Source organism: Triticum dicoccoides, chromosome 7B (assembly GCF_002162155.2).
Source record: "Triticum dicoccoides isolate Atlit2015 ecotype Zavitan chromosome 7B, WEW_v2.0, whole genome shotgun sequence".
Lineage (NCBI taxonomy): Eukaryota > Viridiplantae > Streptophyta > Magnoliopsida > Poales > Poaceae > Triticum > Triticum dicoccoides.
Window position 1 is genome coordinate 267,883,100 of NC_041393.1, and position 14,178 is coordinate 267,897,277.

A 14,178-nucleotide genomic window follows, 5' to 3' on the forward strand; every position below is an offset into this window, starting at 1 on the left:
GAGGTCTGCCAGCAGTGTTCCACGCTTTTCCGTCTTCACCACCACATCATCCACGTAGATGTGGGCATTTCTGCCGAGTTGCTTGACGAGGCACTTCTGCATGCAACGCTAAAAGGTGGCGCCAGCATTCCTCAAGCCGAACATCATGGTCAGGTAGCAGAAGGCTCCAAACGGCGTGATGAAGGCGGTCTTCAGTCTGTCAGTCGGGTTCAACTTGATCTGGTGATATCCTGAATATGCGTCTAAGAAGCTCAAGAGCTCGCATCCGGCTGTGGAGTCTACCACCTGGTCAATTCTCGGCAGAGCGAATGGGTCCTTGGGGCAAGCTTTCTTGAGGCTTGTGTAGTCAATACACATCCGCCACTGCTTGTTCTTCTTCAGCACCAGGACTGGGTTTGCTAAACACTCTGGGAAAAATACTTCCATAATGAAGCTGGCTGCGAGGAGCCGGGCTATCTCTTCTCCAACAACTCTTCTCTTCTCTTCTGACAGGCAGCGCAAGGGCTGCCTGATGGGCTTCACATCAGATCGGACATGTAACTTATGCTCGGCGAATTCCGTCGATACATCTGGCATGTCTTTAGGGGACCATGCGAAGATGTATCGATTCTCATGAGGAAATCGACGAGCTCGCCTTCCTATTTGCTGTCAAGGTTTGCACCTATGACAGCATACCTCTTTGGGTGTTCCGGGTCCAATGGTATCTTCTTCGTCTCTTTGGCCGGCTTGAACGAACCCTCAGCTTCCGACTCCTTGGGGTTGGGCGACATCTCGGGCTGCTTGCCGGCCATCACCACAACCCGATCAAGAAGCCGCTTCTCAGCTGCGATCACCAGGGACTCGGCTAGCCGACCGCTTTCAGCCGTGCAAGCGAATGACTTTTGGTAGTCGCCGGCTATGGTCAGAATCCCCTTGGAACTCGGCATCTTCATCTTGAGGTAGGCGTAGTGGGGGACCGCCGTGAACTTGGCCAAAGTAGGTCGGCCAAGCAACGCATGGTATGGGCTTTCAAGGTCCACCACTTCAAACCAAACTGGCTCTCGGCGGAAATGATCTTTGTCTCCAAAGAGGACGTCTATCAGGATCTTGTCGATTGGTGAGCAGGAAAGGCCAGGAACAATGCCGTGGAACACAGTCCGGCTGCTCTGAAGCTGTCTTTGCTTGATTCCTAACTTCTCCATGGTATCCTTGTACAGGATGTTGATGCTACTGCCTCCGTCTATCAGCACTCGCGAGAAACGAGCAGCCCGCCTATCTGTGGCAAAGGTGGCACCTAAGACCAGGGCCTAGGAGCCCGGACTCGGCATCACCTCTGGGTGATCAGCTCTGCTCCAACTGAAAGGCTTCTGAGACCACTGGATGAACTCTAGAGTACACGCTACTGCATTCACCTCTTGCCTGCTGCTGCCGCCTGCTGCGTCGATCGTCAGCCACACTGGTGAACACCACATAGGCTCCGTGCTCTTCTGGGTACTCCTCTTGTACTGCGCCGACTGGCCTGACAGCCGGCTGCTGGGGCGGCGGTGGGGGCAGTGGCCCAGCAGGCGGGGGAGGCAGGAGGCCGTCTCCCTTGGCGATTCTGGTGAGCCAGTGGCATTTCCGGGTGGTGTGGTTTGATGGCTTCACGCCGTAGTGGAACTTGCAGGGGCCATCTAGAGTCTGCTCGTAAGAGAAGGCCGGCAACCAGTTGGATTTGCAGCCTTTCTGTCGCTTGGCCGGAGGCTGCTCCTCCGGCTGCTGGTCTTCGACTATCGCAACTTGCCGGCTGCAGGAAGCCGGCTGTGGGGCTTTGTGCTTGTGATCGTTCTGTTATTGTCGCCGATTAGCACACCCAGCCGGAGTTCTGGGAGCCTGAGGGGCTACTTTGCCGGTCGCACTAACTTGAATCTCCGCCTTCATGGAGGAGTCGGCTGTGGCATACTTGTCTGCTATGATCAGCAGCTCGTCGAGGGTCTCCGGCTCGTCGCAGAGGAGCTTGTGCTTGAGGAGGGTACCTTCTCTGCACCCGGCAGTGAAGTACTCGATAGCCTGCACCTCATGCACGCCTTCGCAGTAGTTCCGAAGCTCAGCCCAGCGTGTGAGGTAGTCGCGAGTTGACTCGTCGGGGCCTTGCACGCACAAGGAAAGTTGGCGGGGCTTGGGAGGTCGCTTGTACGTGCTCGTGAAGTTGCGGACGAAGGCTTCGGTGAAGTCGACCCAGCTGTTGATGCTGCGGGGCTTCAGGCTGTTCAACCATGTCCGGGCCATGCCCTGGAGCATGAGTGGAACATACTTTACGGCAACACGCTTGTTGCCGTTCGCTATGTTGACGGCCGTGGAGTAGTCAACCAGCCAGTCTTCCGGCTTCACAGAGCCGGTGTACTTGGGCGTATCTCGGGGGAGCGTGAATCCTTTGGGAAAGGGCTCGTCTCGGATGCGGGGTCCGAAGCAGGGCGGACCCAACTCGTCTTCTTCTTCCAGCGTCAGGGATCGGTGGAGTCGGTCGATCCGGTGGCGGGCGTCATTTTCTCCGACTCCCTCTCGGCGGCCAAGGCGGCCACCGAGAGTCGGATGCTCAACGGGTGGAGGGGAGACTCGCCTTTCTTTGCGAGGAGGAGGAGGCAGATAGTCGTCCCGCCGTTCCACTGCTCTTGGGCGGCTGTCTTGGTCGCGCTCGATGGTGATGCGAGTCCAACTGTGGCTGACAGCCGGATCCTTGTCTTTCCTTCCACGGACACCGCCAGTTGGTGTCCGAGACGTTGCACCTTGATCTCGGCGGGGTGGCAGGTCATCGTTTTGTCGTTGCGGCGCCTCCGTGCGGCAGCTGACTTCGTTCTGCGCAGTAGCCGCGTCGAGGAGCCGCTGGACTCGCTCCGTCATCAGGCGACGCTCTTCACCCTTGAAGTTGTCTAGCTCGTCCGCCGCCGCCTGGGCGGTGCGGATGTTCTCCGCAGGCGTGGCGTACATAGGGCGATTGGCCCTGAACAGGTTGGCGATGGCCATGCCACGCTGCCGGACCGCGCCTAGGAGGCTAGGCCCAGTTGGGGCCGGCGAGCCGCCCACAGCGCGATCCATCTCACGCTGGTAGGCTTCTGACAAGCGTCTCATGCTTGCTAGCTTCTTCGCACCTTCAACGAGCTGAAGGCGGCGCGCCTCCAGCGTCTCGGTGTCAGCGTCTTCCGGAATAGGCGTGGTCAGGTCTTGCAGAGTCGCATCGAGTGGGTCATGAGCTCCTTCACCGGAACGCTCGCCATGATCGAGGACGGGAACCTCTGTGACGGTGCTTCCGCTGCTCTCCGCGCGAGGGAGCGGCTCGTCGTAGACCACCACGTTGTTGGGGAACGCGTCGAGTGACGCGGTGTCAGAGTCGACCAGCATTGGGTCGGTGGAGCCTATGGACTCCAGGTCCACGGCAGGCTCGTAGGCAACGTGGAGTTGGTCGAGGAGGCCCGTGAAGAGGCTCTCGGGGCCGCCCGTGCCTGCGTAGGATGCAGGCTCGTCGGAGAGGCGAACCTCGCCGACAAGTTCGGCGAGGCAGCTGGCTGCGCAGGCGAACTCAGCGCCGTGCAGCACGTCGGCGCAGACTCCGTCTGGCGTGCCGGGCTGGCTGCGCTCGCCAGGGAGAAAAAGGGTTCCCATCTAGAGCACGTCTCCGGACAACGGTGCACCTCGCCCCACGGTGGGCGCCAAATGTCAGGGGTTGGGTGCGACATATGCCAAGGGATGGCTTATCATGGTGGGGGCGAGTATAACGTCGCCAGTGCCCGAAAACGGGATGAGGCGAAGACATGCATGCCGGCGGATCTTACCCAGCTTCAAGGATCTCCGTGGAGATAACACCCCTACTGCTGCTCTGCGGAGTCTCCGCATGATCACTATGGCAATGTGAGTACAAGGTTGCTCCTTGAGCTGTTTCCTGGAGGTAGGAGAAGGCAAGGCTAGCTCCCTCCTTCCTATATGGTCTGGTCTAGTGCTAAAGAAGCGATCCCCCTTGCATGGGTGCCCTAGGGGTTTATATAGGCCCTCCCCTCTGGGATACAATGGTAATCCGGCTGGGTGCGGGTCCTAGCCGTCTGTCTATTAGGCCGCCGTCTTCTCCGCCGACTGCTGGGGCCCGCCGACTGGCAGGCCCCGCCGACAGGCCCAGTACGGAGCCGACATGCCCTGTCCACCGCGAGCGGGTCATGCCGATTGCGGATTACCGTTGTCGTGCTTCTAATGACGCTGGCTTGGTCATAGGGTCGTGGCAACAGTGCTGCCGCCTGACGGACGATCACTGTTGCCATTCCCCGTCTTGTCTGGTTAATGGCGTGTGGGGCCCGTGGGAGGGGCCGGACGACTTCCGGGGGCCGACTCCCAACGGGTCCGTCTTGTGGCGCTCTCGCCGTATTCTGTACCCCCACTGACGGGTGGGACCCGCCATCTCTATGCCGTATAGGCTGGCCGTCGTGGGCACAGTGCGCCGCCCACGGGTGCTGAGGTCAGGGTAGGCATGGCAACAGTGCCGCGCCGGACGGAGATCTCCATCGATACGGCGCATTGTGGCCATGCCTGCCCTTCGCAAACGGGGCAGGGATGGGCCACGCGGTGGCCGTACCCCGTCCCGTCCATTGTCACGAAGGCAGGAGGTGGTCGGAGTCGCAGGCCGACTCCGCATAGCCGTCTTCTCTGGAAGCCGCCAGTTAGGAGTCGGCTTGTCTCGAAGTAGTCCCTTGGACTCGGCCGGGAGGGGCTGTCGGCGGCCTTGCCGCCGACTCTCAGAAGGCGACTCTTTATCCTGGGGTCTTGAGGGGCGCAACCCGCCCTGATGTCTTGAAAGGTTCAGGGGCTCGGGTTAGCCTACCCGTGGACCATTACTCCGACAGGCATTGTTAAGATAATATCTCAGTCAATATGAATGAATCACACTGATGGAGAATTGCTACGCTCCTGCTTTGTTTCCCATTAAGATAAGGTAGATCAACAGATGCTTTTCTTCTGGGAGTACAAGTCATCAACCATTATTTCTCAGTAATTGTTTCCCTTATACCTATTGTTGCTTATAGGGATATCAAAATTAAAGCTCGGTTTTATTCCGACTTCGATTTTAGTTGAACTGCACAAAAGGAGCCAATGTGTCCAAGGCAAACTGCTGCATTACTGGGTCCAGTTGGTTGTTCCACTTTGAAGAAAGAAGCAGTCACTGTTTGCGCTACATTACAGAAGGAATGACCGAGAAGCTTTACAGAGTATTATTAGACGCTGGTGACATGACTAGTCTGCAGAGAGCATTGGCAATTCAACAACACGTGGAGTGCACTGGGCAAAAAGTGCCCAAACAAGTACAAGAAGCTACGACATGACTCCACGATCATAGGCATTACATATTTTAAATGGGAAAAGCTTGTCAAAGTTTAATAATTGATGTTAGCAAGAAGATGTTAGTTTAATATATTGGAATTGGAAAACCTTGTCAAAATTTGCTCATTGATGTTAGCCAAAAGACATACATTTGATATTTTTGAGTGGGACGCCCTTGCTGTGAGCAGCGTTGATTGTTTTTTCCTATTCCTGTGTTCACTTTAGAAGTAAATAGTTACTCTGCTGAGATATTCTTGTGTTAAGAGTTTGTTCTGAATATTGTCTATGTAATGCCAGGCGTTGTGTTTGATTGCAAAGTTGAGCTTTTAATGTTGTGGCATGCGGCATCACGAGCTGTTCACCGTGCCTCCTGAGAATAATGCTTCATATTGTTTTGCATGTCGATCTAATGCTAGTGATTTTCTTGTTAAGAAGATCATCTTGTTCTGTTGTTTCCGTGCTTAAGAAGGTCATCGTCTTATGTTTCATTCATAGCCTATAAGACAAGTCAGGTAGGTTAGACGTGAAACCACATGATCTTCCGACCAACTCATGATATTAGGCCATGATTGGATCGTCGTTTTCCAAACAAAACCGCTTGTAAAACAGATGCTTGTAAATAAAAGCAGATGGTCTCGGGCGAAGCGCTTGGTTGGTCGATTTCGACTAGTAAAATATTAGAAGTACTTCACACACGATAAAGACGCTGAACGACACTCGAACGATTGCTAATCCAGCCGTTAGCTACTGTTTCAGCATTGCCCATGGATGGCATGATATGCACGTCGTGCATGTATCGTCTGGTAATGTCATCCATATAGCAGTGCTCGTAAAATATACACTGGTCTCTCAAATTACACGCATAACCCGCCGGTTTTACTTACAGACCTCGGGCCCACGGTTTCATTACACCTGTATTTTTTGCGTTGTTTCCGATGACGAGTAAATTACACTTGTATGTTAATACAGGTTTGAAATAAACCAGAGCTCCCAAGCGCGGCCTTACCGTTTCATGCCGTCTCAGTTTCGCGAAGGTGCTCATAGGTGTCCGATGATCCTAGCTTCCTGAATGAGCAGCGGTCGTTGTATCAGACCATCTGTAGGGCCCACGAGGCCCTCTTCGTCGTCCTTTGAGTTGTTGCGCTCGCCGTGGTGCCGAGCATTGTTAACATCGTCAACGAACATGAGGATTCAGGAGATGACTTTATTTTGACTGGATGACACTAGGGACCCACTAGGGCCATAGCCGTACGTACGCAAGTGCCTCCTTATTATGTACAACTATTTTTTTGCTTCCTCCTGGTTTCCTGACATCACGGTCCCACACCATTGTCAACCTATGTAGTCAATATAAACTAGAGAATTGCACAAAGGTGCGGCCGACAGCTGGGCCTAAGCAGCTCGAGTAGTATTTGTGTTTTTGAGGCGTGAGCACTGCAGAGTTTTTCTTGTTGATGATTTCATTGTTGTTCAGAGGACAGCAGGGTATTAGCTGGGCGGGCTATAGCCCGTCTAGCCCAGGCCAGATATCCAACCCAGATATTAATCTTTTCAGGATGAAGATGGCTAGCCCAGCTATACGTTTTTTTGAGGAATACCCAGGCAAGGTCAACTTGTTATTCTCCGCCTCGCTGGGCTGCAAATCTTTCCTAGGAGGGATGCATTATGCTTAACCGGAAAATGGGCTTTAAAAATAATAAATGGGATGGGCAGTAACTATAAAAAATGTACCAAACACGAAATTAGTTTATAAAATATTATTTATGGATTTTGAAAATCTTAAATTTTCATTTTTGCACGCGCAATGTTTCGTTGGATTTTTATGTAATACAAATTTATATTTAATCTGACTAGAAATTTCGGGATAAAAATATTTCAGATCCCATCAAAATGTAGGAAATTTTATTGAATTCTATCTTCAACGGTTGGTTGAAATTATTAATCGTTGTCCTAGCTAGAAAATGGGTTGTACTTTTAACAAACTGTAAATGGGCTGTAGTAAATTCCAGTAGAATTCAAAAATGGGCTGTACATTCTTACAAATCGCAATGGGCTATAAGTTCTCCGCCACACACTTGTGGGCCTAGTAAGTTGACGCGTCCCCTAAAAAAATAAGTTGACGCGTATGCAAGGCTTTGTCAACTTATTATAGTCAACACACGGTTCTAGCAGCAGTGGTCATTGGATGTCTATCCAACGGATGTCGTGCTTCTTCTTCAATCTCGGATATTCTTAGCTTCGGCCGCCCAAAAAATGATTCCTCCCCCTGACATCTGGGGCGCACCATTTCAGAGGCTGACTTGTGGGCCTACTAAGTTGGCGAGTACCAAGGGCTTTGTCAACTTAGTCAATATAAATGATTCTAGCTTCAGTGAGCATACAATGTCCATCCAACGGTCGTAGTGCTTCTTCAACCTCTGGTCTTCTTGGTCCAGCCGCCCAAAGCAGCGCCCGTCGTGCCGCCTGCTCCTGCTTCCCGTGGCCGGTTGTGCAGCTGCGGAGGCCTCACCGCCCCCATACTACTCCCACCACTGGCCAGGCCATCCCTCCACTCACCCACACCCCTGTTATTCTACGGCGATGGCAGCCTCACACTCGAGCCGAACTAGTGAACCCTCGTACTCCTCTCCGTGCAGGCTTCCACTGCTGCGTCTTCCCCGGCTCCGCTTTGTCCCCTTCCTAGGCCTCGCCGCCGTCCACCACCCTGGTGTTCTCAGCGCGGCGTGGTTAACATGGTCAACGACCGACTTCCATCATAAGAGTACTGTATGTGGAGAGGCTGACAGCTGGGTCCTTGGCGGCCGCAAGGAAGTGCCTCCTTATTACGCGCAAAATAGTTATTCCTCCACCTGGCAGTAGGGACCCACAGGATGCGCCACCTTATTTCGCGAAAAAAAACGTTTCCCCCCTGACTGCTGGGACCCACCGGACGGGCCACCGTATCTAACGAAAAAACGTTCCTCCCGGTGTCAGCTCGGACCCACCGGAAGTGCCTCCTTATTACGCACAAAAAGATGAATACTCCCCCTGCTAGCTGGGACCCACCTTGGTGGGAGGCTGACTTGTGGGCCTACTAAGTTAACGGGGATGGAGGGCTTTGTTAACTTAGTCAATAAGAACGATTCTAGCTCCAGTGACCGTATGATGTCCATCCAACGGCCGTAGTGCTTCTTCAACCTCTGGTCTTCTTGCTCTAGCCGCCCAAAGCAGCGTCGGTCGAGACGCATGATCCTTCCTCCCGTGGCCGGCTGTGCTGGCCAGGCCCTGCGGCGAGTGCAGCCTCACACCGCAGTCGAACCAGTGAACCCTCGTACTCCTCTCTGCGTGGGCTTCCACTGCCGCGTCTTCCCCGGCTCTGGGTCGTCCCCTTCCTAGGCCTCGCCATCGTCCACCGCACTGGTGCTCTCTGCGCGGTGTGGTCAACGTGGTCAAGGAACGACTTCCACCGGACATGGACTGTACATGGAGAGGCTGACAGTTGGGTCCATGGCCACAGCAAGGAAGTGCCTCCTTATTACGCGGAAAATAATGATACCTCCACCTGACAGCAGGGACCCACCGGACGGGCCACTGTATTTCGCAAAAAAAATGTTTCCCCCGTGACTGCTGGGACCTACCAGCTACATCTTCACACGCAAGGAAGTGCGTCTGGGCAAAAAAAAAAACGATTCGCCCCCCTGACTGCTGGGACCCACCAGCTATATCTTCGCACGCAAGGAAGTGCCTGGCAGTTGGGACGCACCTGGTCGAAGCGTACATAGCGTTGTCATTCTGGTCGCTAACGTGTATGTACATACTGGTGGATGTAGAGGCGTGCACGAGTCGTAGTAGAGGCGCGCATGTAGCATGTACACATACGTACAACGACCAGTGTGCAAGAAAAAAATATGGCCACGTATGTGTACATACGGGCGGGGTCTTGAACGCCTACTCGCGCATACGTACGGCCAGGGGTCGTGTACATGGCTGGGTCGGAACGGAGAAACAATGTCGTCGTCGTGTTCCTGGGGAGCCAACTGGCTGGGTCGGAATGGAATGTGTCGTGTTCATCGAGAGGTCTTGGATGGAATAGGCGATGGAAACGAGGCTTGGCATACCGCAGAACGAAAGAAATGGCCTTGTGTTCGACCGGCCACGTTCAAAACGGGATCTTGTTCATTTGGAGGGGTCTGGCGTACCACAAAACGGAGGAAATGGACCTCCTACGGTCGAAATGGGGGTCCTGTTGATCGGGAGGGGTGTGGCGTATCGCAAAACGGACGAAACGGACTTGTGTTGGAGCGCTACGGTCGAAACGGGGGTCCTGTTCATCGGGAGGGGTGTGGTGTAACGCAAAATGGGACTCCACGAGATACTGTTCATCTCCACTGTCAACCTCCTCCAGCCTCCATGGGCTTGATCGGGTTCAGTTAACAGCCATTGATCAATCGCTCGGGTTCAGTAACGCGTAGCCTGCAGTGCAATCGCTCGGGTTCAGTTAGAGCCCAACACCTCGCTAGGGTTCAGTTAGAGCCAACGCCTCGCACACACGCGCGTACGTGTATGAGAGAAACGCACATCACTCGGCCCCCGACCACCCACGTAACCAGGAACTCCCCAAAATTTTCCCCACCCTCGCTTCTACCATAGTTTTTTCCGTCATGGACGACCCAAAGAATGTCATGCAGCTGCATCTCCAGCCCGCCCAGGATGAAAAGCCCATTTTCCGCCGTGATTTTTTTCATAGAAGTAGGAGCCCACCACATCTATTATGATACTGGGTTTTGTCACAATTATCATTATAGAAGTTTCATAAGTATGACAATTTTTTTTTTCATTCAGCCCAAAATGTCACGGATGTGTCTTTTTTTGTAGTGTTGGTACCTGTGGGTTGCTAGTAGTGTTGATTACTCCTTGTAATTGATGCTAGTTGGTTTATTTGGTGGAAGATCATATGTTCGGATCCTTAATGCATATTAATACCCCTCTAAATATGAACATGAATATGCCTTGTGAGTAGTTACGTTTGTTCCTGAGGACATGGGTGAAGTCTTGCTATAAGTAGTCATGTAAATTTGGTATTCGTTTGATATTTTGATGAGATGTATGTTGTGTCTCCTCTAGTGGTGTTATGTGAATGTAAACTACATGACACTTCACCATTGTTTGGGCCTAGAGGAAGGCATTGGGAAGTAATAAGTAGCTGATGGGTTGCTAGAGTGACAAAAGTTTAAACCCTAGTTTATGCGTTGCTTCGTAAGGGGCTGATTTGGATCCACTTGTTTCATGCTATGGTTAGGTTTACCTTAATACTTGTTTTGTAGTTGCGGATGCTTGCAATAGGGGTTAATCATAAGTGGGATGCTTGTCCAAGAAATGGCAATACCCAAGCATCGGTCCACCCACATATCAAATTATCAAAGTAACAAACGTGAATCATATGAGCGTGATGAAAACTAGCTAAACGATAATTCCCATGTGTCCTCGGGAGCGCTTTTCTCTATATAAGAACTTGTCCAGGCTTGTCCTTTGCTACAAAAAGGATTGGGCCACCTTGCTCCACCTTATTTAATTTCATTGCTTGTTACCCGTTACAAATTATCTTATCACAAAACTATCTGTTACCTACAATTTCAGTGCTTGCAGAGAATACCTTACCAAAAACCGCTTGTCATTTCCTTCTGCTCCTCATTGGGTTTGACACTCTTACTTATCTAAAGGACTACGATAGATCCCCTACACTTGTGGGTCATTACTATCTGAAAAAACAATCAACAACTAAAAAAAGGGCGACCTGGCACGTACACAATTTTAAACGATTGTTTTGATGGAGTGAAAAAGGAAAACTACCCCACTACGTATATATAGGCCGGAGCCTCCGCACTTTCTTGCTAGGGTTGCTCTATTCACACACTCTCATCCTCTCCAGATCTAAACACGATAGCGGTGGTAACACTGTCTTTCTCCCTTCAAAAAACACTGTCTTTCTATCCTCACCGCTGGTTACAGATCCGTACGTATCCCCCTCTGCCGCTGAAGGGGAGGAGGGGCAGCGTTTAGGCCGTCATCAACAGCGAGGGAGGAGACCCACTGTCGGCCGCACCATTATCTCTGGTCGAGCGCCGACGCGGGAGGTCCTCCGATCCCTTCTTCGTTGCCCTAGTGTGGGCAGATCCGGCCTCCCGCCGCCCACCTATCCACATCCCGACGACCTTCAGGTATATCTTCCTTCGAAACTTCCTTAGCTCTACTTCCCCAGCTCGCTACGTCGCTGCATGTGCATCATTTTCTACCTCCCAGCTCCTCTTGATCGGATGGTCCAACATCACCTATTTTTTTCTTATATTGTTAGAGGTAAAGCTACTTCATGGAGTCGAATCTTTTACTTGGTTCAAACAAGAAATAAAGTGGGGGTGGGGGAATTTAGTATGTATATCAGACTTGGTACAAACAGGAAGAAAAGGGGGTGAAAGTAGTACATACTGGTCATCCAACCAGTCTCTTGGACGAAAAGGGAAATATAGGGGTAACGTTGTACACAGTGGTATGACCAGGACTAGATTTTCTATCCACACATAGGAGTAGGTGGCTAGAGTGAACAAAAATGGGACCAACCCAGATATGTTTCTTGGCTGTTTGTTTCTCGTGGCAACAAACTATGAATCACCACTTTATGCCCATGTTTAGGTACATGGTGCTGTACTGCTGGTGCACCCACTGTCCCATGCCCTTATACGAAATATTTAGCTGTTCTTAATCTAATGCCCTTGGTAAATTGAAGCCATGGCACTGTTATAAGCCATAACAAGTTTAGCCAAATGTTTTTTCCTGTAATTGTTTGAGACTCTGACTGTTTCCTCTGTAGCTTTTTGTGCAAATAGGGATATCCATTTCACCTGGTTGCTGTTGTGACATTTTGGTGCACTGCACAAAACACTTCTTAAAAGAAGTGACTTTTGTGCTGTTTAACTGGAATGTCAGAATGGAACAGTTGGTTCATTTCGGTGGAACTACACAAAGGGAGATTTTCTTCCAATCCTCATCATCCGTATTGGCACCATAACCTTCCTTTAGGTAAGAATGTTATTTAATGCATGTGTTCATCTCTATTTTGTGACTGCCATGAGAAAATAATGCTATTTTTTTACTAGCACACTTGTACTCCCTCACTGACAAAACAAATTCTAAAATAGAAGGCCAATCATGTACTTGGTTTCACCAAGTGGTGAGGAGAAAGAGAAACAGAGCATGAAGAGGAGGAGGAAGAAGAATAAACAGTGCCAAGGTGATCTTGCTGAAGCCAGAGGCCTCAGTCGAGGCCAATCAAGGGCTCCGACAATGACTATCTTACATGTGAGACGATCCTCCAGGGAGCCCTTCCACTTCTGTTGTCTCACTTAATTAATTAGGAGGACTTAAGTACCACTAATTTATTGCTGCCTAATTTTCCTGTGGGAGTTAAACAAATCTTTAGTAGCACCCTATGCTGAATCATGTACGTGTGTGTGTGTTTGTCTATGGAGGTGAATCATGTGATGGAGCAGGGAGGGAATATTATTAGTGTCATGACATAATAGTGCTATTGTTTTGCATGTCAATTTATTGCCATTGGTTCAACTAGGCAATGTTTTGCGTATTGTCCATCACGAATTTGATGTTACTATTAGAGTAATATGCTAATGTCTTTCTATCCTTTCTCACTAAGCTAATGAAGGTTTCACCTTGTTCCTACTTGTGCAAACAGGGATCTTGTTGTGCCAATCATACATTTTAGTGGAACTACACAAGACAATACAGTGAACTGTATCCCAGCCAGTGCTTTAACTCTGCTGGAAGTTCTTGATAATCTTTCGATATAATCTCAGCACTGGCAAACAAGAGTGATTTCAACCATACATTTGAAGTGCACAAAAGTATATACTATTGAGTGATTCCAGTGAGTACTTTATCATCTCTTATGGGACTACATGAATAAGCTTCTTTCCTCAGGTTGGTACGGGCCTAAGGCCTTCACCCATATTAGCTTGGTGTCATCTCTATTTGTATCGTGCTACTGTCATGAGAAACTCCTTTATCTTTGCATGTTAAAGTTTTGCAACCTATGATACATGGCAATGCTTTGAGTGTTGAGCTAATTGGCACTGATTAAATAAACTAATACCTCTCTTTAAGCAAGACTACTATGTTGCTAACTTTACCCATTAAGATAATGATGGTGCTTCTATTTGTTAGTGTATGTTTCATCAACTAGTCCCACTATTACAGTAATCTCACTCTCTCAATATATGTGCCAACAGGGATGCTCAATTTTGGTGGAATTACACAAAAACTTTGGGTGCTTCATTGCCTCGAGAGCTTCCGTCCTTTCCTGTTAGCTGCTAATCTTGGCCTGCTTTCTTCCTTTGCTGTTAGTCGCTTCGCTTATCTCGGCTTCTAGTCAAAGGAAATAGTAATTGATATGCTACCTCACACAGGTTGGTACTGGTCTATATCCTGATTATTGTGCTTGTCATGTATTGGTAATTTGGTATTGTGCTACTGTTTGCTGATTTCATAAAGGAGTAACTTGGAGCATGAACTCACAGGCAAATCATTGCATTGGGTGATTTCAGTAGAACTGCACAAAAAGATCAGATGGATAGGTACTTATGTTGCTGCTATGTACACCAAAGTTCACTAAGACAAGCATCGATGTTGACAAGAAGTGCCTATATTCATTCGAGTATCAACCGGCGTCAACCAGTTGTCAAACTCCAAGTATTAGGAGAGTGAATGCCAAAAATATTGCTTGGCGCATAGCCCAGAAAAACACAGTCCAATCTTTGGTCCCATCTTGTGCCTTTTTGTTATCGGCAGATATGGTACCGAACTGTATGGCAT